Below are 19,104 nucleotides of genomic sequence, written 5' to 3'. Positions count from 1 at the left end.
TAGTCCATCTAGTCCAAGCCATACTGAAACAAAAACTTTCCCTATAATAAAACCAACATGTGACTATCCAATATTTGTTTGGCAACCTACAATGAAAGGGAAGCTACAACTTACTAAGGCATTCCATTCTATTTTGGTATCATTTTAATTATTAGGAAGTTTTTTCTTTCTTATATCAACCTTAAATTTGCCTTTTTGAACCTCCTACCCATTGATTCTGGCATTGGCACCATCCCATAATGAATAGAGGGACAGTGGACCTGGGCTCAGTTTTTGTTTCTTCCACTTACCAGCTGCGTGATTTTGGGCAAGTCATTTTATCTCTAGGTTCTGTAGGCAACTCTATAAGACCATAACTTATAGAGAAGGTGCCAAGCTGCATTGGTAAAGGGTGTTTCCTCACAAGAGAGTTCCTTATAACAATGAAAAGTCCCTATCCTAACCGTACCCCTTGACAATAATTTTACCCACCTTCTGGGGCCAGAATCTTAGCCTTCTTTCATCCTGACATTCTGCCAGCATTTTAAGCATGTCAAGAAATGCTGCTAGCCTCAATATACCCAATTTTGTTCAATTCAAGCGACCTTCTTTAATCCCTTAAGTCTAAAGCGGGGGGGGGGGGGGGGGGGAGTAGGAAATCAGAAAGGAAAGTCCGAAGTCCTGTTACCACAGATGTCTTTCAGGGGAGAATGAGTCAGAGGCTGGCTAACTGTAGCTGACACTTTCGGAGACCTGTTCTTGGCAGATGTCGGGGGGAGGTGGGGTACAGAGGACCTCATGCCCTATAGTCACTGGCTTTTTCTAGGATCCAGGGCTGATCCTGTCTTGCCCTGGAACAAGCCTCCCCCAGCCCCCAGTAAGTCTCTTCTCCCAGACCCATCATGTCTTCCCCATTTTCTTCAATACTCAAGATGTGGAGTTTATCTTTTTTGGTGCTTTTAGGTAGAATTTTAGGTAGAATTAATCAAGTTTTCATACTATAATCTGCCTTTTCTGCTGTCCTTTTATTTCTTGCAATGAATGGATTTCTGCCAATCATGTGTCTTGTTGGAACATGGCTTAATTCTCACAACAATCCCATGAGATAGACAAAGCAGGAGCAATCAGTCCCATTTTACATGGGGAAATTCAATGTGGTGAAGTGATTTTCCCTAGTTTACACAATAAATGGGGACCACTCATTTCAATAATTAGAATTAGAATGCTGTATGTCACTTCTAGGAATTTCGAAGTGAAGAGACTTGGTCGGTTTCTCCTATCTGTCACAATCCCCATATTTAGAAGCAAATACTGTTTCAAATGAATTGTTGTGCAGTAATTCAGTCTACTTTTACATTTCATTTACTGTATTTTAATCTTAGAAAACCCCAAATAAAATCAGCATTTCCATATACAATAAAAAAAAACAGAAAAAGAGAACTGTACCTGAAACCTTGAATCTCTAATATGTATGGCTTACTTTCCCCCTTACATATGTAATGAATTCAACATGTAGCATACTATTTGTCCATGATTCCTTCTGGCTTTCTTTCTATTCTATCTCAAATGCTTTTATGGCCCTTTTTTCCCCCCCTGAAAACCTTAATGTTAGCCCCTTTCCTCCAACTCCTTGCCCAATTGTGAAATGTTTTTTTTTTCCTTCCTCAATCCTCTGATTTGTTTATGTTGTGACCTTTAATATCTAAGTTGTGCATCCCTTTGGAGCTTTTAGTAGTATGCAGCATGAGATGTTATTCTAATTCTAATTTTTGTCAGACTACTTTACAATTTCCCCAGCAGTTTTTACTGAATAGTGAGTCCTTATCCCAACAGTTGGAGTCTTTGGGTATAATAAATGTGATGCTACTCTGTTCATTTACTTCTTTCTATATGTTGTGTACATAAACTGTTTCACTGATTAATTTTCTATTTTTTAATTAACATTGCATGATTTTGATGATTAGATAGAGCATTTATTAATCATTTGCCATATGCCAAGCACTATACTAAGTGCTGGGGCTTCCAATACAAGTTAAAAAGACAATCACTACTCTTTTTTTTTTCTGCTCTTTTGGTGAGGCTTTGGGGGGTTAAGTGACTTGCCCATGGTCACACAGCTAGAAGTGTCTGAGGCCAGATTTGAACTCAGGTCCTCCTGACTCCAAGGCTGGAGGTCTATCTACTATGCCACCTAGCTGCCCAACAATCACTACTCTTGAAGAACTTAATGGGGGAAGACAATGCATAAAGAGGGGCTGGATAGCAGAGTGGGGTGGGATGGGTAAGGCCTGCTGGAAAGGAGATAAAGCCCAGAGAGCTCAAAGTGTGTCTGAGAGTTGTTGTTTGTCCTTTGCTCTCAAAGAGGACCATGATATCTGGCAGGTGATGCCATGACATGTAAGTGAATTGGATTACAGTGAGGCAGGGCTGTGTAAGGTCACCAGCCTCACTTTCTCCCCCAGAGCCATCTGGGTCCAGTGGCCAGATCTAGATCAAAACAACTGGATATAGCCCAGGATGCAATGGGGGACCTTGGCCTTCTTAAGCTAAGGTCTTTAACAGGTCTCAGTTTGACTGAGGCAATGCCCATTCAGAGGTTAAGGCTTAATAGCAATTGAAGCAGAGAATGAATGGCCTCTTTACCTAGTCAAAAATTTAAAAGGAATGAATAAATAAATTTTTAAAAAATCGATCTGGGAGGAGATGACCCTCAGGGTTTCTGGCCAAAACAGAACCAATTACTATTTACATTAATTCAGAGACAATCAGGACCCAAACAATGATCAAGTAGGGCTTGGCATGGGATCTATTGTTGACCAATCATGACAGCCAGAGTGATTTGGGGTTAAAGGATATGATACCCTATGTGGACAGAGGGAAGAGGAAGAAAGAAAGAAAGAAAGAAAGAAAGAAAGAAAGAAAGAAAGAAAGAAAGAAAGAAAGAAAGAAAGAAAGAAAGAAAGAAAGAAAGAAAGAAAGAAAGAAAGAAAGAAGAAAGAAAGAAAAAAGAAGAAAGGAAGGAAGGAAGGAAGGAAGGAAGGAAGGAAGGAAGAAAGGAAAAGAAAGAAAGAAAGAAAGAAAGAAAGAAAGAAAGAAAGAAAGAAAGAAAGAAAGAAAGAAAAGAAGGAAGGAAAAAGAAAGAAAGAAAGAAAGAAAGAAAGAAGGAAAGAAAGGAAGGAAAAGAAAGAAAGAAAGAAAGAAAGAAAGAAAGAAAGAAAGAAAGAAAGAAAGAAAGAAAGAAAGAAAGAAAGAAAGAAAGAAAGAAAGAAAGAAGCCATGTTGCCCAACTGGCCAGTTCCACTTTGGTCCCCAGAGGGCAGCTCTTTTTTTATTCATAGATGTTGTTTGTCCTTTGTTCTCAAAGAGGACCATGACATCAGGGAGGTGATGCCATGACAAGTGAGAGAGGGATGTGCAAAGTCACCAGCTTCACTTTCTCCTCCGAGCCATCTAGGTCCAGTGGCCAGACATAGATTGGGACAACTGGAGATGGCCCATTCAGTGATTAAGGCTTAATAAGAATTGAGACAGGGGCTGAGAGTAAAATGATCATGGCATAAGGTACTTACCTTGTGACTCACCAATCAAAAAAGAGATTGATGCTGCATGAAAAGGATGCTAACAAGGAGATGGAATTCAGAGAGTTCGTGGGAAAGCTGGGAGTGAAGTTAGTCTGGTGATCATGAAATGGTAGACCAGTCCTGGAACTTACAAGGGCTGCATTACTACTAGGTAACATAGTTTGAGAATTGGAATTGCTTGACATTATTCACACTTTTTTCATTTCTCTTTGGATTCTAGACCTTTTGTGCCTCCAGATATATTTTGTTATTTTTTTTCTTGCTCTTTAAAGCAATCTTTTGGTAGTCTGATAGATGGGGACTGAATAAGGATATTAATTTAGGTGATATTGTCTTTTTTTTATTATACTGATTCAGTCTAACCATGAACAAATGACATCTCCAATTATTCAGGTCTTTATGTTTTATAGAGCGTTGTCTAGTTGCCTTCTTACAGTTCCTTTGTGTCATCTTGGTAGGTAGACTCCCAGATATGTTTTGTAATTTTGAATGAAAATTTTCTGTCTATCTCCTCCTTCTGGGTTTTGTTAATAATATATAGATATGCTAAAGATTTATGTAAGTTTATTTTCTATCCTGAAGCTTTGGTGAGGTTTTTTTTTAAAATTAATTTTTAGTTGATTCATTAAGTTTCTCTAAATAGATGCAAAAAGTGATAGCTCTGTTTCCTTTTTGTTTATACTTATACTCTCAATTTCTCATTCTTGTCAATGTTATTACTAGCATTTCTCCCACTATATCAGATAACAGTGGCCATGATGGACATCTTTTCCACTGATCATTTTGAAAAATCCTTTAGCTTTTCTCCATTACATTTATTTAATGCTGGCTGTTGATTTCCTATAGACAGCATTTACTATATTAAGGGAAGGTTCATTTATAAAGGAATTTAGGGCCTTTCTTGGGTAAAGACAAGAGTACAGACCAGGAGATTAGTGACCACACCTCTCCCAGGATTATACCACCTTGGAAACACCAAAAACTTCCAGATCCCCAGAACTAGCTGGCTTGAGAGCTCTAGCAAGTCCAGAGCCTTGAGAACTCTCTATACTTTTCAGAATTAGTATTGAATTCTGTTGGGGGTTTTTTAAAAGCACTTTTTAAAAAAATCTATTGATACAATCATGCATATTTTTGTTTTCATTATTAATATACTCTATTATGTTTACAGTTTTCATCACATTAAACCAACTTTCATTCTTGATATAAATCCCAGAATTTTGGATTTATATACATCGTAGGAACAGAGGATTATAGATCCATAGTTGAAAGAGATCTCAGAGGTCATCTAGTCCAACCCTTCATTTGCAGATAAGGAAAGTGAGACCCAGAGAGGTTAATTGATTTACCCAAGGTCACATAGATAGTATCAGGTATAGGATTTGAACCCAGGTCTTCTGACTCCAGCCATTGTACTTTTTAGTTTTTATTTGGTAGTGTGCTGATCCACTAAAATCCTACTCCAATGCCTCATCATGTTGTGGAGGTGACACTGTTTGGTTTTGGTTTTTTTTTTTTTTTGAAAGCTAAATCAATGGAGAAAAAACTCTGGTACATGGAGCTATAACTAAGGATGTTTACACCAGGGACAAAACATAGGAAAAGCACCCCAAGCTGAGTGGGTGGGAGATGGATACAGAGATCCTGAGATATAAGTTCAAGAGTAAAGGGCAGAGACTCACTTCTGCAGATTATCCAATAGCTTCAAATACCATCCAAAACAATCCAATACACATTTATTAAGAGCCAATTAAGTGTAAGGCACTATTCTAGAGAATAGAGATAAAAAGACCAAAAACAAGGGCCTTTTCCTCAGAGACATTACATTCTCCTAAGGGATAAAGCATGGAAAAGAATAAATATTTACAGGATTAGTGAAGGAGAAATATAGAGCATTAATAACCATGAGAATCAGGGAAGATCTTCCATAGGAAGTGCGGCATGAACTGAGGCTTAGAGAGACCTGGCTGCATTAGCACAACCCACCTACTGCTCTTTCCTCTGCCCCTGTCCCAAACCTTCCCTAGCCCCTTCAGTGGAGGAGTACCAGCAGCAGGCTTTGAACAGCAGTACCACCAAGGTGGGTGAACCCAAGCCCCAGGTCCAACATAGTGCCCTCTGCAGGCCAGGAATGAGGGGAGTGACCCCTGTCACTCCCCCTTATCTCTCACAGGACTAGAAAACAAAAAAATGATTAAAATCCTCCACCTTTAGCCCTTGTGAGCTAAATTTTTCATCTGCTACCCACTACTACCTCTGACTAAGCATTTCCCACCACCTGTCTCCTTTCTATTCCTGTAATAATCAATCAACAGTCCTATAAGAGAAAACCATCCCCATCCCCACCTCTTCTTCCCTCATCCCTATTCTCCTTGACCATATCCCATCCATGAACCACTCTAACACCGTTTGCCCCTTCCACTGTACCCTCTAGAATTCTTGTTCCATAATAAACAAATATCCCTTTGTCCTGGACCTTTTTCCTTCACACTCATTCCATCTACTAGCCCTCACAGAGATCTGCTTCTCTACAATATATCCCTGGCCCTCTTCTCTAGCCCTGGCTGTATTGTAGCTTCAACCATACCTCATGATACACTGGTCATCAAAGAGGAGTCTGAATCTTCTTTGCTTTGCATTACCACTTCCAGACTATCTCTTTGTCACCATTACTTATCAACTTTTCCTCCTCTGAAGTGCACATTATCAAAATATTCCTCCTAATCAAAGTGATGGTGACAGATGTATATTGGCTCCCAAATCATTCTACCTCCTTTCTCAGGGAGTTCGCCCGACTCGTGGTCTTCGTCCCCTCTCAAAGTCCTACTTTTATGCTAGGGGACTTCAACATTTATATTGATGCTCCCTCAAATTCTCCGCTTTCCTTAAGCCCCATGACCTGCCCTTCACACCACCTTAGCCATGCACAGGCATCACACATTGGATATTACCATTACCCTGAAAGGTTCCAGTAAGAATTTTTTTTTTGACTAGGCAATGATTTGCCCAAGGTCACACAGCTAGTAAATGTCAAATGTCTGAGGCCAGATTTGAACTCAGGTCCCCCTGATTCCAGGACCAGTGCTCTATTCACTGTGCCATCTAGCTACCCCTACCCCATTAAGAATTCTGACCTTCCTCTAACTATAAAATCCTACCATTGCTTCTCTCCCTCTTCAACGCATTCTATATATTACTATAGACATTCTATAGACTGCAGATCTCCAGTCTCCCCACTCTTCAGCACTTTTCCAAATACTATTGTGATTTCACTCCCTCCACTCTAATCTTGACCTCATATTTAGCCAATTCAGCTCTTTTCTGCCCTCTACTCTCTGATCCCTTACTCCTTTGTCCTAGTGACATTCATCCCTGGCAAAACCTCAGCCCTGGATTAATCCCACTGTCTGACTCCCCAGCTCCTACTCACATGCTGATGACTGGATCTGGAAGGAGTCATACAGCCATACTCTCCAGTGAGATATATTATAGATTTGTATGATACAACTTCAGCTGGGCCCTCACTGTAGCAAGGCAATCTTATTCTTCCCTAATTAGTTCTCTATGTCATTACCCACAAAAGTCTTCCCAAATTTCTTTTCTGCTCAAACCTTTCATACTTCTCCCTCCCTTCTCTTAGTTGAATACTTTACCTCCCACTTTATTAAGAAAATTGGGGTCATTTGATGTGAAATTCTTTCCCCCTTGCTTCATCTCCAAACCCCTTGTCACCATTCCCTACTCCTTCCTTGTTCCCCCTGTCTCTGACAATCACCAACATGGGCCCTTGGTACCATTCCCTCTTGTTTTCTCCAGCAGATTATAACTTCAGTCATTCCCCACCCCCACCCCAATCTTCAACCTCTCCTTATCTACTGGTTCCTTACTAATAGCCTTCAAAAATGTCCAAGCTCTAAAATAAGCCTTTACTAGACCCTACCATCCCCTCAAACAACTATCCCATATGTTTTTTTTTCCTTTCTGAGCCAAAATCCTACCAAAAAATGTTCACTGACTTTCTTCCTTTCATCTCTCTTCTCAACCCATTGCATTCTGGCTTCTGACTTCATCATTTGGCTGACAATGATCTCTTCAAAGTTATTCGTGATCTCTTTATTGGCAAATCTTATGGTCTTTTTTTTTCATTCCTCATCCTTCTTGACCTATTTGCTTCGTTTTACATTGTTGAGCACTATCTCTTCTCAGATACTCTGTCCACTCTGGCTTTTGTGTCACTATTCTCCGCTGGTTCTTTTACCTAACTGCTCCTTTTCAATATCCTTTGCTGGTTCATGATCCAAATCATGAGCCCTAACTGTGGGTGTTCCCCCCATGTTCTATCCCAGACCCTTTCTCTCCTCTCTCCACTCTCACTCTGTGACCTCATCTGCCTCCCTGGGTTTAACTATCATCTCTGTGCCAATGATTCACAGATCTATATATCCAGGCCCAATCTCTCCCCTGAGCTTTAATCTCCCATCACCAATTGCCTATCGGACATTTCAAACTGGATGTCTTGGAAACATCTCAAATTCAACACGTGTGTGAATGTTACAAGATTACAAAGAATAAGTTTGGCTCCAAAAAAGAGATATGAGAAGACATATACTATCACTCCTTTACAAAACTGGAGGATCCCTGGGTATGGAACATTACCTATATTGTCAGACTTTTTCAACGTACTGATTAGCTTTGCTGATTTTTTTTCTCAATAAACTCCAGTAGCTTTCTATGGCCTCTAAAATTAAAGATAAACTCTTCTGTTTAGCTTTCAAAGTCCTTCACTACCTTGCCCCAACCTACCTTTCCAGTCTCATTATACATCACCCCTCTTCCTCCCACTCTGTGATCTAGTCAAAATGGCCTTCTCTCTGTTCCTCGTATACACCACCTCCCATCTCTACTTCCCCTTTGTATTAACCATCCCCCATGTCTGAACTGCATTCTCTCCTAACCTCTATTTCATAGGATTACCTTTGTCCTTTAAGATGCAGAACAAGTGAAGATGGCAGAGTAAAGGAAGCATTCAGCCAAGTTCTCCCAATATTCCCCCCACCCCAACAACTTTAAAAATAATACCTCAAGTCAAATTCTGGAATGGCAGAGCCAACAAAAGGTCAGAGTGAGATATTCTTCCAGGCCAAGACAACTTAGAAGGTCAGAAGGAAATATCAATAACAGGAGGTAGAATCTGGCCCAGAGCCCACATGGATGCAATTCTGGTGGTGGGACTTAATGGTGGCAACAGAAGCACAAGATGCTTTGGGAGATCTAGTCAGAAAGATTATGGGGAACCCCTGTGCTGGCACTGGATGCAGGACTGTATGCTGTTTGGCAACTCCATTGCCTAAACTTACTTCTGAATCATAGTTCAAAGGCAGAGAGGAACATTTTCAGTCTTGAGGGAGCTGGGGCCCTAAGCAATAGTATCAACTGCCATTCCCAAGGGATCAGGGGCCCTTCCTAGGTAAAGACTAAAGCACAGACCGGGAGAGCAATGATCACACCTCTCCCAGGATCACACCACCTTAGAAGCACCAAAAACTTCCAAATTCCCAGAACTAGTTCTGAAAACAGCAGTGCAAAAAAGCCTGAAGTTTGGGATAGCACCCTTCTCTCCCCTCCATCTCCCATGCCAGAGACAGAGTACAACTTTAACATAAAATTCAAAGTCAAGAAATAGGCCAGAAAAATAAGCCAACAGAAAAAAATAAAAGAACTTGAACATAAAAAGATGCTGTGGTGACAGGGAAGATCAAGACACAGAGTCAAAACAGTTAGAAGCAAAGCAAAGAACAATGTGAATTGGATAGAAGCCCAACAAGAATTCCTGGAAGGGATAAAAATAATTTTCAAAATCAAATAAAAGTGGTGGAGGAAAGATTAGGTAAAGAAATGAGAACAAGAGGAGAAAATTATGAAAAGACAATGAACAGCTTGGTAAAAGAGGCACAAAAAATATTGAAGAAAATAACACCTTAAAAAAAAGAATTGGCCAAAAAGTAAAACAGGTACAAAATTATTTTCACTGATGAAAATAACTCCTTAAAAAGAATATTTAGTCAAATGGAAAAAGAGGTACAAAAGCTCACTGAAGAAAACAATGCCTTAAAAATTAGAACTGGGAAAGTGGAAACTAATGACTCCATAAGACATCAAGAAACAATCAAAGTCAAAATAATGAAAAAAATAGAACAAAATGTGAAGCATTTCATCAGAAAAAACAACTGACCTAGAAAATAGATTGAGGAGAGATAATTTAAGAATTTTTGAACTACCTGAAAACCATGATCAAAGAAAGAAACTAGATGAAAATCATAAAGGAAAACTGCATTGACATCCTAGAACCAGAGACAGAAGATAGAATATTAAATTTGGGGAGTAGCAAACAGACGAATCTGGCTGGAATACAAGGGGAAATAATGTGGAATATGCCTGAATCGGTAGGTTGGAGCCAGTTTGTAAAGGACTTTAAAAGCCAAACCAGGGAATTTGTATTCTATAATAAGGAGCCACGAGAGTTCCTTGAGCAGTGGGAGAGACATATATAACTTATTACCAAGACCTAGCTGTAGTAAGAAGTGTTTTGGGAGGATTATTTTGACAGATCTCTGGAGGCATTACAAAAAAAAGAGGAACTTGGGAGTCCAGGTAGGAAACTACAGAAATAATCTAATCAAGAGGTAATGAGCGCCTGAATTTCACCGGTGGCCATATGAATTGTCAGAAAGAGGTATAATGAGGGCTGTCCCTCCTCATGTAGCATGGGGGTGTCCTGTGTGGCTCAGAGGGAGGCTAAATAGCCATCTCTAGCCTCTTTCCCACCTTCCATTCTCCAAAGGAGACCTCCATTCCTGTCAGGAGGGGATATAGGAAGTTGGCACCAGATTCTGCTCTCCTTAGAAAGAGGGAATACTGGGCTAGAATTGTATTTATTTACCCATAAATATTATTAGTCTAGGGAATATGAATTTTGGATTCAAGCTAAACTGATTGCTATTCATTATTGGGGGAAGCAGGACCCCAAGCTTTATATCCAAGGCTTGATTCCTTTCCCATCAAATATCAATTTCCCAATAAACACATATGGTAAGCAACAGAGCCCATTGATCCAAGTGGATAGCAAAAAAAAAAAAGAAATCAGAGAAAATATACAGAAGAGAATGTATTCCAGACAACACAAAGGGAAGATGCTTTCTCATTGGGAGTGAGATAATTCAGCTCCACTAAGAGAGAGAGGCCTACATCTCATCCAAGGAAAGGTCCCTGAAGTCTCTAATGTGGCAAGCTAAAGACAGGGACATGATGGAAACTGCCAGATCCCCTCATGTTGGCTTCTTCCCATGGTCTTTTCCTTCAGCAACCTGAAGTGGAATTGGCGTAATCCATCTCTCTCAAAGCTAGAAGCCAAAAGCACCTCAAAACTTGAAGAGATTCAAATAGACATGTTTGACTGAAGAGTTTTGGAGAGAGTCTAAAGAGACTCATTGACTCAAAAAAAAAAGATCATGTGAGTTCTGGCACTGATTTCCACCAATGAGGAAAGACTCCCATGTCAATGGGAGTTACATGGGCATAGAAAGAGAAAAGTGTGGGGCAGCTAGGTGGTGCAGTGGAAAGATCACTGGCCCTGGAGTCAGGAGGACCTGAGTTCAAATGTGGCCTCAGACACAAAACACTCACTATCTGTGTGATCCTGAGCAAGTGACTTAACCCCATTGCCTAGCAAAAAAAAAAAAAAAGCAAAAACAAGACAAAGGAGGAGTGCCTTAGACAGAGCCACTGAGGATACCCAAGTTTGGCATAGACAGAAGGAATGGCCTTGGATGGTATACAGCAAAGGACATTGAGAACATGAGGTTGCATGGGTAGGAGGAGAATCAGGTTAGAGAATTGTCATGAAAGCTGAAGGACCAACGTGAGATCATCAATGCAGAGCTGGATGTAGGCCAGCTAGTTCAAACTCTTCATTTTACAGATGAGAAAATGAAGGCCCAAAGACATTAAATGACTTGCCCAAGGAGATAAGCATCAGAAGAGGAATTTGAATCTAGGTCCTCTGCCTCCAACTCTGACACTTATTATCTATGTGTGACCTTGGGAAAATCATTTATACCTCACTGGGCCTTGGTTTCCTCACATGTAAAATGAGGGAGCTGAATTAGATGGCCTCTGAGATCCCATAAAACTCTAGGTTCCTGATCTTATGATCCTAGGTTGAGAAATCAATGGGAAGAAAGTAGAGATATGGTATGTGTGGGGAGTTTCCTTATGAAAATCAAGAAAAATTCTGGAGAAGATTTCATTCTTTAGTTAGTTACTCTTGTTAACTAGGTTTTAGTTAGGCCAAGTGTGAGAAAGGAAGGAAAACCTTCCTTTCCACCTATTTGCTTCTCCCTTCTGCCACTATAAATCTTGTTGGAGTGTGAGCTCGGGAAGCCCCCTCTTCTTCTTCTATGGGATAGTAGATAAGGCCAAACTCCAAGCAAGGCATTACAAAGGACCAGGCCCCTCCTTCAGCCTGGGCTTTGAGCACTAAAGTGGCCCATACCTGAGGCTCCATTCCAAAGGCTGGTGTTTATTGGGTCGGCGTTCCCAACCATACCTCATTCATTCTCCTTCTTGGAGGCAGCTTGGGTGAGAGGCCTCCAGTGATACCTGGCTCTTACTTCCTTAGTCCTTGGTAGAAGAATGTAAAAAACTCGCTCACTAGTGCCAGGATTGGGACTAAAACCCGGCTGTATTCATTCCTGGCCTGATGTTCTTTCCATTAGATTGCACTTACTAGAAGTGACAGGATTTTGATACAATAGGCCCCAGCAACACCCAAATAGATGGCAGCAGTTTAACCACAGGCAAATTGTGGTTAAACTGACCTTTATCAAGGCAACTCCCTGAGAATGCTGCAGAGTATTTGCCGGCAATCTTTGGCAGAGGGAACTCCCCACACCAATAAAAGCAAAAGGTCTGGACCAACTAACACCTCAACAGACAGCTTTGCGTTGCTGCCATTCCGTCAATGTCATCCAAGGGAATGGATTCAGGGGTGGGGAACCTGTGGCCTTCTAGGTCCTTGGGTGCGGTCTTTTGACTGAGTCCAAGTTTTATAGAATAAGTCCTTTTATTAAGGGGATTTGCTCTTGAAGTTTGGATTCAGTCAAAGGGCCGCACTTGAGGACCTAGAGGGCCACATGTGGCCTCAAGTAGGAGTGGTTCCCCGCTCCTACTAGGCGCTCAATAAAAATGGCTAACAATAGGCAATATAGGGACTAAGAGCTGCAAAGCATTTCAAATGTATCATCTCATTGGATTTTTACAGCAACTCTGAGAAGTAGGTGCTATTATCATGCCTATTTTACTCAGTTAAGGAAACAGAGTCTGAGAGAGGTTAAGAAATTGTCGGATTGTGGCATCTAGGTGACGCAGTGGATAGAGCCCTGAAGTCAGGAGGACCTGAATTCAAATCCAGCCTCAGACACTTGACACTAGCTGTGTGACCCTAGCCAAGTCACTTAACCCCAATTGCCTCACAACCCCCCCCCAAAAAAAAAACCAAGAAATTGTTGGATTTCGCTTGGAATGGGGCTGAGAATAGATAGATTTTTCTCTCCAGAGCCGTGGGACCAAGACTTCAGTGTTTCTCTTTAATCCCCCTCTGCAACAGTGTCTTAAAATCCACATGCATTCAGTCTTCAAATCATAGTACAAAACAATTTCATTAATTATAATAATGATAATGATAACATAATTACTAGCATTTATACAGCACCTACTACATCCCAGGTACTGTGCTTAGTATTTTGCAAGCATTATCTCATTTGATCCTCACAATAACCTTGGGATGTAGGTGCTATTATGATGAGAAACTGAAGCAAACAGGGGTTAAATCACTGGCCCAGGGTCACGGCTGCGTTTGAACTCAGGTCTTCTTGACTCCAGGCCAGGCACTCTATCTAGCAGGCATTGCAGCAATGTGGGGACCTCTGAGTAAATAGTATATAAGAATGATTTTTACATTTAGTTGTGACATCTTGCCTCTGAAACCGTTTAGCCTTAGGCAGGTCACTAATTACACCTTCCTGGGTTTCCTCAATTGTCTGATGAGGGGATTCCATTACCTGGACTCTGCTATTCCTTCTAGCTTTAAATCTATAAACAATGAAAATTAAAGTTACACATCTGGGCTTTTCACTGTCCATATTCCTGGCATGATACATTCAATTCATCTTAATTCAGTACGAATATTTACATTATGATAATTACTGTCATATGCAGATAGGAGTACTTTCAGATACCTAAGGGCTTTAGGGATCTAGAGCCGGCTTTTACCAGTTCCTGAGAGCTGATTGTTAAATTTTCAGTGTGAACATTTACGTGTCATAAATTAGAAAACAATGCAAATCAAGGCTTGAATTATTATCTTGATGATTCTCTAGACTTGAGAAAGTCATGATGAAAATGTTAGTAACGCAGATTAAACTTTAAAAGTATGTTGTGTATACATTTGGTGGTAGCGGGGGAAGCTGGTTGTTAAACATCTTCCTGCACACCCCTGCTCATCACAAGTATGAAGTTTAGGCTCATTTCCTGAGTTGTGAAGGAGGTTTCCTAGGCTAGAGAGGAAGGTTAAAACAAAAGAATATGGACTTGGTCAAAATGGAAGTAAGTCCATTTGACACAAAAGGATGGCTCAAATAATGCCTAGGTCAGAAAAAGGTATTTGTTCCAGTTTCCCAAAGCAGGTAGAGGAGCTTCCTCTTGTTCTGATAGTATGTGGAATAATACAAAATCAGCTAAACGGCTGGTACAGAGTCTTGGGTTCAAGAGCCATAAGAACCAATCAAAGATAACCGTTTAGCCTAAAGAAGAAAAGACTGAAGTCAGGGAAGAGGTGGCATATGATAGCTACCTTAATGGATTTGAAAGGGCATTGTACTTTTCCTATTTGACTTCAGAGGAGAGATCCAGGAACACTGCAGGGCAGGAGAGGCAAATTCAGCTTCACATAAGGAGAAAATGCCAATTAGTTGCTAGGAAATTCTCTAAAAGTAAAATGGCCTGCCTCCAGAGATACTGGAATCCCCTTCACTGGAAGGGTTTAAGCCAAGCCTGGATCACGACAAGTCAGGTATGACGTAGAGGGCATTCTTTTTCAGGTAGGAAAAAAGGTATTTGGCTTTTAAGGTCTCTTCCGGCTTAGAAATGTGTAATTCTATGATGCCATGCCAGAGGACCTTGGTTTAAATTCAAGCTCTGTTGCCGTTAGGCAAATCACATAACGTTTCAGGGGCCTCGTTTTCCTCATCTGTAAAATGAGGGGGTTGGTCAAGATGATCTCTGAAGTCCCTTTGAGCTCTTGACATATCTGTGATTCTATGATCCTAATTATGTTTCCATAAGTGGAATATTATGTCTCATGTTTATTATATTAGTAGCTGATAATAACAACAGCTAGCATTTAAATAGCATTTTAAGGTTTGTAAAGTGCTTTACAAATGTTATCTCATTTTATCCTTGGAACAACCCTGGGAGGTAGGTGCTATTTATTATCCCCATTTTACAGATGGGGAAAATGAGGCAGAAAGAAGTTAAGTGACTTGTCAAGGATCACAGAGCTAGTTAAGTGTCTAAGGGTCAGGTCTTCCTGACTCCAGGCCAATCACTCTTCTTTGCATCACCTAACTAAGCAGGGATTGTTTCACTTTTGCCTTTTGTATTTCCAGTTCCCAGCATGGTGCCTGGCCCAGTTTAGGAGATAATTTGCTTGGTTAGTTGATTGATCTTTTTAGAGAGCTGCTTCACTGTTAGAACAAAATAATGACTTTTCCCCATCCTGTGTAAATAGATAGAAGTCCATAGCAGGTAAAGAATTGGGTAAGAGTCACATGAGTAGAACCTTCGACCAGAAATTAAAATATGGGTGCAGCTAGATGTCTGCACCTATAGTGGACAGAGCTCATTAGATGACCTTTCCACTGAGATGTGGGACAACTTACGATTCCTAACAACATAATTGGGAGACTCGAGCCAACTGGCCGGGCCTTCAGCGCAGTCAGGTGAACTAGCACCTATGATTATCCCATGACATAATAAGCCTAGCTCTCCTTGTATATTATGGAATATTCTTTCCCCATGTACAAAGAGTGTCCTTGCAAGAGATTTTCAGCAGGCACAGCTATGACCTCTACTCAGTCCTGATTGCTGGACCTAGATCTACAAATAGCCCAAGGGCAATGAGCATTGTAAGATTTTATGTGGAAACAGGAAAACAGGATTAAAAGGGGAGGGGGAAAATCCAGAAAAAATAAGGTTGTAAAGTTGGGGAGGGGAAGATTCCAGAGACATATAATCTCAAGTCACACCTCCCCATTTTGGACAGCTGACAAAGCTGCGCCAAACCCTGGGCTGATGTGACATCCAACATTCGAGGATAAAAGCAATTGTAGGTGGAGGCAGAGATTGCTCTTCTGACCTGTGAGACTCTCCTAAGCTGCATGGGCTGCTGCTAGCATAACTCAAGACGAGCCACTGAGGGAGCCTGAGAGAGACAAGGGGAGCTGATCCACTGGCACTGATTTTTCACCCCTCTTTAATTGATAATGTCCCCGTATGCATTGATGACCTTAGTAAAGGTAGAATTAGCATCATTATAATTAGAGAGTGTTCTTTCTTTGATGGGTTCCAAAACCTGAGGCCCCCAGGGCTAATTCAGTCCTCTCTAGTTCCCTTCTGAGAATCTTTTCAGTATCTAAATGAGTTTATAAACAACTCTAGAGTAATTTTTCTAGGAAGTATAGTCTGCATATGCTGCTGACTGTGGCATTTCTCTGTGTTTTTCTAAGAAACGCACAGAGAGATCTTGGAACAGAATGTTTAGCCCCATCACCTGACCTCCAGAAGGTCCCTGCTAACAACCTACACAGTTTGTAAGGATGGAATGCGTGATAGAATGTAAAGTCCTTGACGGAAGGGAGGGAGGGAACAGACGTTTATTAAGTGCCTACTATGTGCCAGTTTATAAATATTATCTCATTTAATCCTCACAACAACCTTGGGAAGTAGGTGCTATTATTATCCCCATTTTACAGTTGAGGAAACTGAGGCTGAGAGAGGTTTAGTGTCTTGCCCAGCCAGTGTCTTTTTTTTCTTTTTTTTAGGCAATTGGGGTTAAGTGACTTGCCTAAGATCACACAGCTAGTAAGTGTCAAGTGTTTGGTCTGAGGCTGGATTTGAACTCAGGTCCTCCTGACTTTGGGGCCCGTGCTCTATCTACTGCACCATCTAGCTGCCCCTCTAGCCAGTAAGTGTCTGAAGTAGGATACGTACTCAAGTTTTCCTGACTCCAGGTGCAGTGTTTTATCCACTAGCCCCACAAAGCTGTATACCAACCTCCCTCCAAAACAAACAAACAAAGATTTTGCCAACTATCCTGGATCTTGCATAGTGCCCATTAGGTCATGTTATCACCCACATGGTCTTCCCAAAAGCATCTTACCAGATAAGGAATCCCCGAGTTATAAAGAGGTACACTAGACTTCCCTGCAGTCACTGCCTGCTTTTGCCCAAAGTAACTCCTAGTCTGTCTCCTTCCCACACATTAAATATTCAAAGTAAAAAGTTGGTACATGGTTCAACTGGGGTGGGGGTGGGAGGGAGAATAACCGTTAAAGGTTCCTTGTCAACTTGTAGACAATATAACAGGTGCTGATGAAGTCGAAAGTGATGTCATCTAATTTGTGGGTAGATTATAGGACTGAATTTTGCAGAGTAGGAACTTAATAAATTGGTCAAATTGAGAAGAATGAAGCTAGATACAGGACAGCCTAATTAGGGAGGGAAAAGAGACTGCACACATACAAAATAGGAAATGAATGAATGGAGAAAAAAGCGTTTAGCAAGCAATTACTATGTGCTAAGTGCTAGGGGTACAATTACAAAAGCAAAGACTGCCCCTGCCCTCAATGAGCATATATTCTAATTGGGAGAGACCACAAACATAGTGGAATAGTGACTAGGGATGGTGAGTAGAGGTATATACAGGAAAGCAGATCAAACTGGCTGTCCCAGGATTGGAAGGGGTAGTGAGGAGAGATGCCATGCAGCTACAAGTCAGCTGGTGAGAATACAACCGGGAGTAGCGAGAGAAGTAAAGAAAGGCTTCACTTTCGCTGCCTAGAATAGTGGGCCAGGTGAGACAGTCACCCATCCAAATGGCAGCATCCCACGTTGGAAGCAATGGAGCGGAAAGAATGCTGGTAGAGCATTGATCACGCATAAAAATACAAATAGGAAATGGGTAAGCATAAATACTAAGGGAATAGTGAATCTTCCCATGAATTTGGTAGCAGACCAGTAGGGATGGAACATTACAGTGTAGATGATTGTCAAGGTTTGACCAACTGGAGTGGGAGAATCAAAGGGCATTGCAATTCCCAAAATACAAAGTAGGGCAATCCCTCTGTAATTCAAAAGAACTTCCATCTGGGAAGCAGGAGGATGAGGATATATTCATTAATCAACCATTCATTCAACAAATGCTTGTTTAGAGTATACAATGTGCCCACCACTGTGGAGGCTACAAAGAAAAATTAGACGAAAATTTCTGTCTTCAAGGAACTTTTGATCTAGTGGGAGAGATAAGACTATACACAAAATGCTACAATGAAAAATACTTTGAGGAGAGATTGTTGTTGTTATTGTTTGTCCTTTGTTCTCCAAGAGGACCCTGACATCAGGGAGGTGATGCTGTGACGTGCAAATGAATTGGATTCAAGTGAGGGAGGCAAAGTCACAAGCCTCACTTTCTCTTCCAGAGCCATCTGGGTCCAATGACCAGATGTGGATCAGGATGACTAGAGGTGGCGCAGGATGCAGTAGAAGAGAGATGTACATGCATCACAGACACTCCCCTCACAGGAGGGGAGATAAAACCACATGCAAATAGTTACCATTAAAAACATCTTGAAGAGTGAATTACAGACCCTAGGTCTTTTAGGAATTCAGAGGAGGAAGAGAGGACTTCTGGTTGGGGTAATCACCAAAGGCTGCATTTGAGGTGGACCTTGAAGGACACAATAGGATTTCAACACGTAGTGTTAGAAAAAAACTTTCTGAGGAATGACCCTGACAAAGGCTTGTTGTTATTTAGCCATTTCAGTCATATGTGATTCTTCCTGACCCCACTTAAGGTTTTCTTGGCAAAGATAGTAGAGTGGTTTGCCATCTCCTTGGAAGCCAGGGAGTCCAGCCCCTTTATTTTATAGATGTGGAAGCTGAGATTCAGAGTATCTGTTTAAAAATACATGTCACACAGAAAAGGAAAATGACAGATATTGGAGGGGATGTGGAAAAACTGGGACACTAATTTACTGTTGGTGGAGTTGTGAACTGATCCAGCAATTCTGGAAAGCAATTTGGAACTATGCCTAAAGGGCTATAAAATTGTGTGTACCCTATGACCCAGTGAAACCACTACTAGGTCTGTATCCCAAAGAGATCAAAGAAAAAGGAAGAGGAAAAGGACCTATACATACAAAAATATTGA

At 41.0% G+C, this 19,104-nt stretch overlaps 1 protein-coding gene across 1 annotated transcript in view; it reads left to right on the top strand.

Moving 5' to 3' along the window:
- The window catches only part of FBXO40 (F-box protein 40), a 43,166-nt gene that overhangs the window by 9,617 nt on the left and 14,445 nt on the right, over nucleotides 1-19,104 (top strand). The window lies entirely within an intron of this gene.

The sequence above is a fragment of the Phascolarctos cinereus genome, unplaced genomic scaffold, assembly GCF_003287225.1.
Source record: "Phascolarctos cinereus isolate Bilbo 61053 unplaced genomic scaffold, phaCin_HiC Scaffold_726;HRSCAF=1367, whole genome shotgun sequence".
In the NCBI taxonomy this organism is placed as follows: Eukaryota; Metazoa; Chordata; class Mammalia; order Diprotodontia; family Phascolarctidae; genus Phascolarctos; species Phascolarctos cinereus.
Note: the sequence above shows the minus strand (reverse complement) of the source record. Positions and strands in the feature narration are given on the sequence as shown.